The sequence below is a fragment of the Lissotriton helveticus genome, chromosome 7 (assembly GCF_964261635.1).
Source record: "Lissotriton helveticus chromosome 7, aLisHel1.1, whole genome shotgun sequence".
NCBI lineage: Eukaryota > Metazoa > Chordata > Amphibia > Caudata > Salamandridae > Lissotriton > Lissotriton helveticus.
Window position 1 is genome coordinate 1,963,983,416 of NC_136068.1, and position 15,004 is coordinate 1,963,998,419.

A 15,004-nucleotide genomic window follows, 5' to 3' on the forward strand; every position below is an offset into this window, starting at 1 on the left:
CATAGGGGCTTGGCGGTTACAGGACCCTGTGATTAAGAAGGAGGTTCTCCAGATGTCGGAATGCTATTTTAAGGAGAATGTAGGGTCGGTGGGCTCCGCTAGGTCACTCTGGGAAGTGTATAAAACAGTTGCTAGAGGCGAGGTGTTGTCCATAGTGTCTAGGAAAAAGAAAGAGGGGCAGGCAGCGGTGGTTCGCATAGAAGAGGAGGTATTGCGTCTGGAAGAGAGAGTAGCAAAGTTGCAAATGGAGGCGGATCTCCATCTGTTGAAACTCCGAGAGGAGGAATATAGGAATCTCGCCAGGGAAAGAAGGGTAGCTCAGCATAACGCCACTCAGAGCCGTATTTATGAGCACGGCGATAAGGCCGGAAAATTGATAGCGTGGCTTGAGAGAGGGGAGCAGGCCTTTCGGTTGGTGCCCGAATTGGTAGGACCGGAACTGAGTAAGATCACAGACCCACAGGCCGTGGCGGATGAATTTGCTGAGTATTATCGTGGGGTATACGCGACGGGTTGTGACTTCTCGGAAGAGGAGAATGGTGATATGATCAAGGACATAATTATGCCTCACTTATTAGAAGATGATAGGAGTTATCTAGACTCAGCGCTGACCGATGATTAGGTGGCCCAGGCGATTCGGCAGGTTTAATCCGGTAAGGCTACAGGCCCCAACGGAATACCAGTTGAACTATACAAACTGAATACCAATCAACTCGCCCCCTACATCCGTGCAATGTTCTTAGAAAGTAGAGAGAATGGTGAGCTTCCATATGACCAGCGAGTGGCCAATATTGTAGTTCTCCATAAAGCCGACAAGCCAAAAACGGAGTGTTCCTCCTACAGGCCTATATCGCTCCTTAATGCTGAGCCCAAAATATTGGCGAAGCTCCTGGCTATCAGATTGGTAAATTTGATTACGACCTTGATTCATCCAGAAAAATCTGGTTTCATGCCGCGCCGCAACACGGCTTTAAATCTGCGTAGGTTGCATAGCGTTCTCGGGGAAGCCAATAAAATACAGGAGCAGGCGGTTCTGGTATCATTGGCTGCCACAATGGCCTTTGATAGAGTGGAATGGCCCTATTTGTTTGCTGTACTGGCGAAGTTAGGATTTGGGAGTGAATTTATCGGCTGGGTGCGCCTATTATATGCTGCTTCCCTGGCAAGAGTGGTTGTCAACAATTGTAAATCCAGTGATTTCTCCCTCGGGAGGGGCACCAGACAGGGATGCCCATTATCCCCGTTACTCTTTGCGTTAGCAATGCAGCCACTGGCGACTTGGGTGAGGTGGGACATTACGATACGCGGTCTGCGGTGGAGGCCTGGCTGGGAGGATAAGATCTCATTGTATGCGGACGATGTCCTGCTTTATCTCACGAGACCGAAGGACTCCTTCCGTTTTTTTCTTGATGTACTTGCTATTTTTGGGAGGTATTCTGGTCTAGCTATTAACTGGAATAAATCAGTGATTTTTGTGTTGGCGGGAGATCCCCCGGTGATCCCGCGGACTTGCCCATCCGCATAGAGACGGTTGGGTTTAAATACCTGGGCATATTTGTCACGCTAGACCCAAAAATGCGTTACGATAATAATTTGGCTTCCCCACTGGCCCGGTGTCGGCGCGATGTCGAGCGGTGGAAATGTCTTCCACTTTCCCTGCTGGGTAGAGCCACGCTCCTCAAGATGATGGCTCTGCCACGGTTCTTATATGCCTTGCAAAATGTTATGGACCCGGTGCCGGTTGGGTACTTCAAGGAGATTTAGGCTCTTCAGAGACAGCTGCTGTGGGACGGTGTGGCCTGTATCACTTTTAAGAAACTAACTCTTTCCTGGTATGATGGTGGGATTGGTCTTCCTGACCTCCGTAGATACTACTGGGCCTCGCACTCGGCCGCAGTGAATCAAATCGTTTATGGGATCCCGGATGACCCGGGTTATGCTATGGACCGGAGTCAGGCCCCGGGTGGGAAGATAGACAGAGCGCTTTATTCTAAGATGGGGAAATACCCTCTGTCGGGCCCGACTGCACATGCGGTACATGTATGGCATGTGGCCAATAAATGTTTGGGGTGGGAGGGCAAAATCACGCTCGCCACTCCCTTGTTGAACTCCAAGAAGTTAGGTAATTTGTGGAAAACTAAAGGGTTCGACAAATGTGACCTCATTGGAATTACCCAGATTAAGGATGTGTGGGGGAAGGATTCGGTACTTACATTCGACTCTTTAGCAAAACAGTATAGTTTGCATCAGACTGAATACTTCCATTATCTGCAAGTTAGGCACGCTCTTGACACTCATGTCCCCAGGGGCTCGGAACTCCCGGAGGCATCCCCTCTTGAGGACCGAGTATTAGATGGGCATATCCCAGAAAAAAACAACTCTCTTATTTACCGGAAATTGATTAACAACTTAGAAGACCCGTTTGTGAGACTTCGGGCACAGTGGTGTGCGGATAGGTTGGAATTGGATGATGAGGATTGGACGGAAGCAGTATCCTCCCCCAAAGTTGTTGCTATCCAGATGTGGCTCCGCTTGGTGCAGCTGAAAATATTGCACAGATCCTATATGACCGGGCCGTGTCTGGTGCGCATGGGGTGAGCCGAGAGCGGAGTGTGCAGAAGAGAGTGTGGGGAGGAAGGTACCTCGATGCATATCCTTTGGTATTGTACGGTAATACAAGAATTTTGGTTGAAGATTCATGATGAGTTGAGAGATGTAATTGGGCTGGAGGTGTGTCTGGAGGCCCGGAGATGTTTGTTAAACGTGTGGGAGCCAACAGATTTGAATGACTATCAGAAGCAGTGGGTCACGCTGGCATGTATGGTTGCCAAATGAAATATTGCACAATTATGGGGAGCTCGTCAACTGCCCTGAGTCAATAAATGGGCAGGAGATCTTGACTGGTGCATGCTCAGGGAACGGGCAGTATATGTAGCCAGGGGTTGCCCGCGGAAGTGGGGGAAAATTTGGGCAGCATGGAATGCTTATAGTGGAGGTCTCTGTGAGCCACCTACGCCGGTGCCGGACCAGGTGGCACTGGAATCCTTTTGACCCCAGTCTTAATCATTGCATGTTTTATCCTGCATTGTGCAATATGGACCCATATGAGGTAATTGATTGCCTTCACCTGAGATCATTTTTCTTTGTTGTATTGTTTATAATAAAAGGAGATACAAAAAAATGGCAATTTCCTTCACAGACTCTGCTTTCCTTGCCAGCTGCCCACAAGTGGACACAGGGACCATTACCGGTAATTGAATTACCAGCATTTCTCCTTCACATCATTGCCATATTTGTAGTTGGCAAACTCCCCGCCTTCATTCTGACAGGGATGGTCTATTGGACCACTTGCCAGCGTGTCTCCGATTGTGGCGGTTTCATGGGATGCCTGGCTCTTGCCCCACGCATCGTAAAGGCTATCATCCGCCTCATTCCTCTCACAGGTGAGTTCTCTTATGGGGATGAACAACCTTCAATTGCTTTTTATTTTCTGTTTTATACAGCGTGCACTCAGCCCAAAGGTATGAGAATGATTTGCCTTTAGAGGACATCATTAGAGGGGCCGGTCTGGCGAGGTTTGGGTTCGGCTTTGCGCTGTATAAAATAACAGAGAAAAGCCTCTCCTGATGGTTTATAATTGTTTCATGTTGGTTACTGCGAGCAGTGAACAAACATCCAGATGTTCCTACATGGAAGAGGGTGAACAAGAAGAAACATTCTTTAAGTTCAAACCCATGTGTAATGGACAGAGCACACAGCCATGTAGTACATGATAAAACACCTTGCTATTTATACTGCTCAATCTGTTCTGATCACATGATTCCATGATGGTGATGTGGTTCTGTGTTTTGTGTTGCAAAATTAGAGCCAAAGTCTAAGAGTGACCCTGTGTTTCCAATATCTCTGTGTCAGAAAACTTGATTGACTGCCAAGAAAAAAGGCTGGTCATTCAGGCGTGCTGGAAATGAACCATAATGCTTTACAGGTCACTAAAAGTCTCTGTGCACCTGCCCGATACTAAAGGGGGAGGGACAAGACCTTGCTTTTTGGTTTCGGCTTCACAGCGATTGGGCTGTGCTGGTGAAATCTTGGTCTTGAAAACACTAAAACACCTGCTCTCTTCTCACAGTGTAGGCTGCACACTAAAATACCTCACAGCTATTCGTGGAGTATAAAAGAAAACTTCACCTCTAACTGTTGTGGTAAATAAATAATTAATTACCGGTTCTATTTTTGACTAAAATGAATAAAACAGATAGCTCAATAAATAAGAGTCAGGATTCGAGGTATCTTGAGTCGACAGGCTTTAATCAGGCATAAAGGACAGGAACAGGACAGCCTGTACGGGAAGGGAATGAAGGCAGCTGCCGGGGGTAGGATCTGGGAATTGGCTAGCAATTGGCAACTTTTAATATGGGTGCACAATATATATATCAAAACAAATGCATTACATTCAATACAGTAGGCGTAGCAGTAGGCGTGACTCGTAGCAGTCGCGAAAGATAAGGGCAAAATGATGTAACAAGAAGGCGTGTACAGGGCGTATACATAGACATGTGATGTAAACGTAACAGAATATGTCATAAACGGGGCGGAAACATGGAGGGGGCTACCTGAGCAGCTGGGACCTCTAACCTAGTGGTGCGCGCAAACGGGCAATGACGTGTTACCAGGAGAACTGGGGGCTATGACTTCTGTGCTAGAAGAGGAGACTAAAGTCTGGAGTGTCAGAGCGACATGTACCCAAGGCATATCTAGTATCTGGTGTTTGGAGTACATATTGATAGAATCCAAAAGTTATCAGGGCAAAGGCTACTAGACATTAGGACTGATGCGTGCATAATTCTACATGTATTGCGTGTGCGAGGAATATTCTATGAATATTAATACAGTATTTCTCTTACATGGAGACATAAAGGCTAGACCATGACGGAAACTATTGATGCGATTCAGTAGCTCAGGAATGCAGAGAAGGAGGGCTGGACTGATAACTAGAAACATAACATATTCTTGGCAGACTGGGAGGCAGAGCCAGGCCGGGCCGGGCACTGTGAGGCAGGAAGTAAGCGAAGGGTCAGGGATACAGGTGGGGGCTGTATCGCTCCTCGGAGAGGGTTCAGAAGACTGGAGCTGAATCTGAGTCCGGGCCCTTTTGAGGCCTAGAAACGGGGACAATTCAATGAGTTAACGTGCACACTGTAAAATGTGGCAACGTAGGCTTACATAGGTCTAACATTCGTTGTTTTCACGAAGACTGGAAACTGGCATACTAGAGATGGACACAACTGTAATTGCGTCTTTAATCGATCAGAGGGGAATACATGCATATCGATCATGCACATATAGCATAAGATGGGGAACACGTAGGCACATACAACATGGCAAAATGTACTTTTCCACATTCCCTCCTTGTGCCCTACGTTTCCATCAGGAAACATCAATATTCATGATACCATCTTATCATTTCATATAGCATCATATGCTCGTCTCGAATTGTCTTGGAACGGGATTTAGGACTAGGAATACAAGAGGTAGCACACATGCCGCAAATCGCAGGGCCACATTGTATACAGAGGCAGCAACTGAATATGATCATTACTGCTATACCTAGGAATGACAATACTTTCCATCCCCAGGCAGATATGATACTCCAGAGCCAACCGGACCATGTCCAGGTGCCTGGATTCTGGTGTAACTGATGGGCAATTTTGTGAAGTCTGGTTATAGCTGAATAAACAGACGGCGCGTTATTAGGAATGAAAATGCAGCAACTAGATCCAATGACTCTACATGCTCCTCCTCTATCGGCCAGTATGACGTCAAGAACGAGACGATTTTGGAGCACGACAAATCTCATAGCAGATTGCTCTTCAGTTAAGTTACCTAGAGCAGAAGTAGTCTCATTCACTACTGCTTCAAGGGTTCTGGTTAACCTACGTATTAACTTACTATTCTGGACAGGTCCTATAAAGAAGAAGAAACCTTTATTGAAGTCTTGATACTGTTCTAGAGTAGTTTCAGTTTGATCGACAATTGGGGACTCGATCTCCCTTCTATGTCTGACGTGTACTAGATGCGTGTTTCTGTGATAATCAGATGGGGCTAGAAAAACTGGTGGCAGTAGGAAGGCAATGTAACATGTTCCATCCCAATCGAGGGGCAGACGAACATATGCGGTCTGACCACAAACAAAATAAGAATGACGTGAGGCTTTGAAAATAGATTTCCCACTGTCACTATACTCGACAGTAGTAGTACAATCACTATGTCCTACATGTGCGGAACCATTCTTTCTGACACATAATTCGCCTTTGACTGGCAGTACTGAAATAGTAGGCAAATCCGGAGTAGTATCGGACTGAACATTCAGGACCATGAAATTCGAAGAATAATTACCTAAATCATATACTTCATTTTCTAGATCTAACGCTGTTCTATGGGAAAGACCTTGCTTGTCTGGGAAACATGTTCGATTCAGAAGGGACATATCAGTTGAGGATGACGTTAACGTGGACCATGCTCCACACGAACCATTATGTGAGAACGGATAAGGAAAGAGTGGCAGAACTCCCTTCGGTGTCTGGAAAGGGGGGAGTCGACCACACACCCAACAATTAGTGGCATTGCTGGTCTGGTGTGAATAGTGTAACATTCTAATGAATGTATTATTTCGCATAGCAAGACGATAGGATAGCTCGTGAGGAGGCAGATCACTAAATGTGTGTTCTACTGTAGCATTAGAAAACATTTTTACATGTGAAATTGGAAAACATAAATGTAAAGCATAACTTGTGCAGGTAGCCATAAGACTCAAACACAATAAAAAACTTAGAACAATGATACACCTTATAGAGTTTTGACTAACTCTCTCACTATGGGGGTCTATCTCATACATGTCAGGAACCTGTCTAACCGTTTCACCCGAGAGGGACTTAGACAATTAAACTGGCTGACTTATTTTACTAGACCGGAGCTTCTCTTTATACTCCTGTTGCGGAGTTTTCTCTAACAGGGGAACTTTGAGTTCAGAGTCTGTTTTTAGGCAGTCTTTAGGGATGAGGCAGTCCTTAGCAAAAGTCTTTTCTGGTATTCCATGGAATTTCTTTATGTGGGTCAGGTGGACCCAGCATTTTCTCCCCTCGAGCTTTACTGCAGTCCTTGTTGTCAGCAAGACGAGGCGGGGCTCCTTCCAGCGGGGCTCCAGCGGACTTGAACGATCAAAATTCCGCACCAACACCAGATCGCCTGGAATGACCTCATGCGGTTTAACCTCGGTGTTGTCTGGAAATGCGGCGGCAAACTGTGAACGACAAGAGTGTAGGGCAGACATCAAGGAAGCTAGGTAATCTGTCAGCATATTACTGGAAACATCTGTAATACTGCGGGGTCTAGGTGTACCCCACATGTTTGGGGGGCGGCCGAATACGACCTCATACGGGGACAGACCTGATCTGGAATGTGCAACCATCCTCATATAAAACAAAGCAACTGGCAGGGCGACTGGCCAGTCTACACCTTTCTCTTTACATATTTTTGCAATGCGTATTTTCAGAGTCTGATTATGTCTCTCTACGAGACCGGCTGCTTCAGGATGGCGTACACAATGGAACTTCCACTGGTACCCTAACAGAAGGGAAACATGTTTCATAAGCTCGGATGAGAATGGCTGGCCGTTATCTGAATACACGACCCTAGGGAGTCCATAGCGGGGAAAGAATTCACGAACCAACTGCCTGGCAGTGGTCGCGGCTGTGTAATCTGGAACTGGATATGCTTCTGTCCACCTGGACAAAGCGCATACAACTACGAGGACATACTTGAAACCTCGACATCGCTCCATCTGAATATAATCCATCTGGAGGACTTCAAAAGGGTGGTCAGGAGGTTGGAATCCACCTTGTTCCACCGGGACACTTTTACCTGGATTGAACTGACAACATATCATACAGGTACGGACTTTCTGCTTGGCTGCAGCTCGTAAATGCTTGTTGAACCATAAGTTCTGAATACTGTCTAGCATAGCTTTTTCTCCTAGATGTGCTGGACTATGTGCGGTATTAATAATGACTTGAACCATAGAGTCGGGGAGAAACCATGTGGCTTTTCCCTTTGTCAACCATCCTTGATCTGTCTGGACCCCTCCTTGTTCGGACCATTTCTTGATTTCTTCGGGAGTAGCGTGTAACTGTATGTCTATGACATCTTGTGTAGGGTCCTTGACAGTCATACAAGTAGTCGAATCTAGAGTGAGTGTCTGTGTCGTGTTAACTGGAATGTCTGGAGTCTGAGCTGTAAGCTTGGCTGTTCGATCTGCTAGATCGTTACCTTGGGAAATGATGTCAGTAACTTTCGTATGTGCCTTGCACTTCATGATAGCGATAGCTGTCGGTAAATGTATTGCATCTAACAGAGCTTGAATGAGGAGACCATGCTGAATCTTGGTTCCATGAGAAGTCATGAAACCTCTCTCCTGCCAGAGCACTCCAAAGTCGTGTACGACTCCGAATGCGTAACGTGAATCTGTATATATGTTTACTTTCAGGTTCTTGGCACGTATGCAGGCTTGGGTCAGAGCAACTAGCTCTGCTGCTTGAGCAGACAGGGTGTCAATACGATGTGTTTCTATAACTTCGGTGTCAGTAGTCACTGCATACGCGGCTACTAGTTCTCCTGTACTTGTTCTCATACATGAACCATCCACATAAAGTGTCAGGTCGGGACTAGGTAATGCAATATCTGTCAGGTCTTGTCTTGGCTTTGTCATAGTGTTAACAATTTCCACACAGTCATGTGTGGCCGGATTTGAAGTAACTGACGGTAACAGTGAAGCAGGATTTAGAATGTTGCAGCGTCTGATTTCTATGTGTGGCTGGAACAGTGTCAGTTCATAACCTGTTAAACGTGCAATTGTCAAGTGTTGAGTCTGTGTTCGGTTTAAAAGAACTTCTACGGAGTGTGGAACTTGTACTGTCAGGGAGTGTCCTAACACTATGGAATCACTTTGTCTGATAGCTAGAGCTGTGGCTGCAACTGACTTGAGGCACGCAGGCAGAGCCTGGGCTACTGGATCTAATGTGCTCGAAAAATAAGCACAGGGCTTGTACTGTCCTGCTTGGTCTTGTGTGAGAACAGATAATGCAGTACCATCACGTTCTGTGACAAAAAGTGTAAAAGGCTTACTGTAGTTGGGTGTTGCCAGAACAGGTGCTTGACATAAGGCTTTCTTTAACTCATTAAAAACAAGTGTATGTTCCTGGGTCCAAGGGAGGACAGTCGATACGGCTGCCTCCTGTGTCGTTAACTGTATCAGTGGCTTGGCTAGAAATGCATACTGAGGAATCCATTGTCTGCAGTAAGAAGTAAGGCCGATAAAAGCTCGTACCTCCTTCTGTGTCTTGGGCTGTGGAAGACTCGCTATTAACTGGATACGGTCTGGTGTCAACTGCCTACCCCACTTGGACAGTAAGTGTCCTAAGTATACCACTTGCTGGACACAGAATTGTAATTTGGAAGGGGACACCTTGTGCCCCTGCTCGGCCAGAAAATACAGAACTGTAAGTGACGCACGCTCGCAGTCACGTTCAGAACGGGCTGTGATCAGTAGATCATCGACATACTGGAGCAGGGCAGTGTCAGTTGGCATGTGAATATTGTCTAGTTGTCTCTTAAGTGCTTGACTGTAAATACTAGGACTTTCTGTGAAACCTTGAGGAGCTCGCGTGAATTTATAGCTTCTTCCATTTAAACAAAAACCGAAAAGGTACTGGCTGTCTGGATGTATGGGGACACTGAAAAATGCGTTCTTGAGATCGATAACTGTGAAAAACGTGGCTTCAGAATCAGTGGCTGTCAATAGGGAAGAAAAATCTGGGACTACTGGGTACTGGGGTATGATACATTTATTAAGCTCTCGAAGGTCAATCACTAATCGATATACTGGAGGTGCATTTGGATCAGTACGTTTCAATACTGGAATGATAGGAGAATTACATACATTGGAGTCAGTTTCTACAACCACTCCTTGAGCGATGAGCTCGTCAATAATTTTGGATAAGGCTGCTACAGCCTCAGGTGGCAATCTGTACTGTCTGATTCGTGGCAAAACTATACCTTGCTTGAGAGTCACACGATGGGGTGTGATATGCATACAACCTACATCAGTTGGACCTTGCGCCCATAAATGCTGTGGTACATTCAGTAATCTTGGATCAAAATCACGTAATACATAATGACCTTTAAAGTCTCTGAGAAACAAACGGACTCCTTCTGGGGAGCAGCAAATTACTGCACCTAATTCTTTTAACGTTTTAATGCCTAACAAGTTTTCTGGACATGATTTCGTAAGTAACAAATCAGTAGTTCTGGACAATGGACCAACTTCTAGAGTAACTGGTTTCGAAATTTCATTAACAATCGGTTTTCCTGAAAATCCAAGGGAAACATTTTTAGAGCCTGAGAGCGGAGCCCCTGGAACCTCGTCATGACTGATTGTAGTCCTACTTGCCCCTGTATCAATCAGAAACTTTCTGTCTTTCCCTAATACTTGACTGTGTACATAGGGACCCTCTTGATCTACAGGTATCTCGATGAGAGGCAAGCCTACCTCCCTCTCTAGGCTGTTTCATGAATACTGTTGATACTCTGGATACTCTGTCTGAGCATACTGGTACATCTGCTGTGTAACATGCTGTGTTGCAGCGATAGGCTGCAGTGCTGGAACTGTCTGTTGTGCATTCTGTGGTGGCTGAGAAGTCTGTGAAACTTGTTCTTGTCTAGGCGGACGTGGTCTTTCTTTAGTCTTACCAGTAGCTATGTTGTGTTTCAGAACTGCACACTCGTTTATAAAATGACCTGGCTGTTTACAATAATTGCAAGTCCCTTTAACGGGAGCTGCAGGATGACTGGCTTGATTCGGACCCCTCTTCTGACTGTCTTGTGGAACAGATTGTGCAACTAATACTTTCATTTTCGTGTCTTTCATACGTCTCCTTTCGTGTTCTTGCTCTTCCCTGATTCTGTTCTGGTGATACTGGAGCATTTGTAGCATTTGTGACGGAGTATTAGCTTGCCAACTACTTTCGACTTTCAATACTCGATTTTTAACTTGTGGACTTGAATTCTCGACTAGTTTGGTGACAAAAAGATGAGGGTACGATTCACTACTCGTTTTCAGACCACTGTTAATAATAAAACATTTTTCAAATCTAGAATAAAAATCACTAGTGTCTTCATCTTGTTTCTGTTTACAAGCTGAAATGGCATCCCAATCTTCCTTTTTCGTGGCTAGTAACCTTGGCAAAACCTGTATCAATAACTCGGGCAATTCTTTAACTTTACCCCCAAGACCGGTATCTGGTACTCGTGAAGTATCTTCAGCTTCTAGAGCTGTCCAATCAATCTTTTTCTCTCCCACCTCCCATTCTTTTTCCTTGAGTTTTTCATATACCCCTGCGGGCAACAGGACCTTTAACATTTTAATGATATCAGGATACGTGTATTCTCCCATACGGAGCATGTCTTTTAATTCTCGATGGAACCCTGCTGGATCTTTGTCGTGACAGGGAATTAACTTTTTCATCTCTAAGAGTTCCATCTTTGTGATAGGGGTGTAAACAAATACTCGTTCTAGATCACCACCCGTTGTCCTAACTGGGTGTACTTCTCGTAACGGATGCTGTCTATCTATGTAAAATGATTTACTTTCTGGGGGTGAGACATGAACAAGATGCGGATTCAGAAACGTTCTATATTTGTGGCGCTGTTCTAGAATGATATTAATTAAATCAGTACCTAGACCTCTCCATCTATACTGGAGTAACTCGTTCAGAACATCATGTAACGGACCTGCATCCGAATGCTGTCCCTCATATAGTATAATGAGGTGCTGGATCATATACATACCCACCAGTCGCTGCTCGGCTGGGGGCAGTTTCAGAAACATTTGTGCCACTATTTCGTCTGGAAAAGTGGTAGAATCAGTAGTCCATCGGACTGCTGATCGGGTTAATTCTTGTTCATGCATGGTACTAAGTTCACTATAACCGATTCGTGATTTCAGAATGTGATCGATAGCTTGAAATACTTGCTCAAGAGAACCTTGTTCTGGTGCTGGGGAAGGAAAAACTTTCTTGTGTTCTAGGCGTGAATGTCGGTCGGGAAGTCTAGTTCTACCTACATACGCTATTCTGGAGGGATTCTCGTCGTCTACCTCTTCGGTATCAGAGTTGTCTTCTTTCTCGGTTACTTGTGCTGCTTCTCGTTTCTCGTGTAACTTTATTATTTCCCTACGGATCTTTTTGTACATACTCTCTATACAGTTCTGTGTCTTGTGTCTTCCCTCGGCTATATGGTCACTCCACCTGGTCAGGACTTTCATTTCTTCCGGATCTTTATCCGGATAATCTTGTTCCCTTATTAAACAATTAATTAGAAACTTTAAAAGCATGAGTTGAATCTCGACTTTCCTTTGAGCCATGGCCTCGCCAATGCTTCCTGGATCTACTCCTGTACGGATAAAACGATATATTCTGTCTAGATATCCTTTCATATTCGGTAGGGTGTCCAAATATTCGGTCACCCGTCTTACACGTAATGAATACAGGACCATATCATCATCGCCTGGGACTGGATCATAACGGCATTCGGTAAGAGCTCGCTTGATATCTGCAACTGACTGGAGTTTGGGCGAACGCTGTAACGCTCGTTCATGTAGCTCGAGAAGTGTCAGACGTCTGTGTTGCGGCGGGGTTCCAGGAGGACTTCCCCCCGTGGCCCCTAGACTAGAAGCGTCGACGGGTACTGTACGTGCTGGGAGAGTGACTGATGTAGCGGGTACATGTACTGTAGGCTGGACCGGGGGTACCGTAACAGGTGCTGTAACGGGTGCCCCGGTGGCTGGAGGAACAGGAATTACATTATTTACGGGAGCTGGCGGAACAGGATTGGCATATTCTGGGACTGTGTCGTCCAAATAGGACGAGAGAAAAATATCAGCTGCGGTCGGTTTGTGACGTAACTTAATCGGAACTAATGGCGGCGGAAAATTACATGGTACTTCCGGGGTTGCTTTCGGCAAGCCCTCGGCAAGAAGAGGATACATACCCTTAATGAGGGCATTTCTCTGTCTGTCTGACTGTTCAGCTTTAACTCGTTCACCTACTTCGATTAATTCCCTTTCTTGGGCTCTTTCTGAGGATTCCCTACTTAATTCTGTTTTTCTGATTTCTTTTTCGGTTCTTCTATGAGATTCTTTGAGCCATAACTCGATGGCATCTTTCTGGGACTGTCTGGATTTCTTTTTCCATAATGCTTCTTCTACTCGCATGATGCACTCGGCATCCCATGTACCTGACATGGGCCATCTATATTTCTCTTCTAATTCCTTGGTGTAATCCACCCATAAATCTAGATATAATATGGCACTCAAGCCATGCTTATGATACATAAAATGACCTGGACTGTCCCTAGGCGGGACAGGAACTGCTTCCTCGAGCAGACCTTTTCTGGTTTTTAACTGACGTAACCTCGAGAATAGAGGCATAGTTTAGGCTGAAATCTGGACACAATACAATACACGATAAACACAATAATAACTGGAAAAACAAATCACTCATACCACGACATTGAAAACACATGAAATAACATTTAGAATAACAGTTCGGACAGAACACATGGTACTTACTGGAATGACTAGATGCACTGCTAAAACAGCACAAAACTTACCGGTCCCATAAAGAGACTCGTCAGGACCCGCATCCACCTAGATGGACACTTCGTGTTGGATCTGTGTACCCAAACCCACGGACCAGAGACAAATTAATTGACCCTGTCTAGATACTACCCCAGCAACGGTACTCACCGGGCAGCAAGAACGGAAGGCCTCGGACTGGACTGGACTGCTACGACGACGGACTACGAACTTCGGACTTCAGTTACAGGTGGGCCTCCGGATACCTCGGACCTTGGACTCTCGGCTTGGGCTCTGGTCGGGACTCGCCGCGTTCCTCACCGCCTCGTCTGGATGCTGGACCGCAACCTCCGTCTCCTCCGTGGGCCTGAGGGATACTTGAAGCAGAAATATCTGCACGTGCACGGTATGGTTCCGTCACGGCTGCAGAGGATCAGGGGGCCTGCGTGGCTTCGCCGGCGCGTGGGGAAAGCGCAAGTCCCTATTCGGGCGCCATTATGTGGTAAATAAATAATTAATTACCGGTTCTATTTTTGACTAAAATGAATAAAACAGATAGCTCAATAAATAAGAGTCAGGATTCGAGGAATCTTGAGTCGACAGGCTTTAATCAGGCATAAAGGACAGGAACAGGACAGCCTGTACGGGAAGGGAATGAAGGCAGCTGCCGGGGGCAGGATCTGGGAATTGGCTAGCAATTGGCAACTTTTAATATGGGTGCACAATATATATATCAAAACAAATGCATTACATTCAATACAGTAGGCGTAGCAGTAGGCGTGACTCGTAGCAGTCGCGAAAGATAAGGGCAAAATGATGTAACAAGAAGGCGTGTACAGGGCGTATACATAGACATGTGATGTAAACGCAACAGAATATGTCATAAACGGGGCGGAAACATGGAGGGGGCTACCTGAGCAGCTGGGACCTCTAACCTAGTGGTGCGCGCAAACGGGCAATGACGTATTACCAGGAGAACTGGGGGCTATGACTTCTGTGCTAGAAGAGGAGACTAAAGTCTGGAGTGTCAGAGCGACATGTACCCAAGGCATATCTAGTATCTGGTGTTTGGAGTACATATTGATAGAATCCAAAAGTTATCAGGGCAAAGTCTACTAGACATTAGGACTGATGCGTGCATAATTCTACATGTATTGCGTGTGCGAGGAATATTCTATGAATATTAATACAGTATTTCTCTTACATGGAGACATAAAGGCTAGACCATGACGGAAACTATTGATGCGATTCAGTAGCTTAGGAATGCAGAGAAGGAGGGCTGGACTGATAACTAGAAACATAACATATTCTTGGCAG

At 45.6% G+C, this 15,004-nt stretch overlaps 1 protein-coding gene across 1 annotated transcript in view; it reads right to left on the bottom strand.

Annotated features, from left to right (window-relative positions):
- The window catches only part of LOC144770986 (putative cation-transporting ATPase 13A4), a 722,230-nt gene that overhangs the window by 249,811 nt on the left and 457,415 nt on the right, over window positions 1-15,004 (bottom strand). The window lies entirely within an intron of this gene.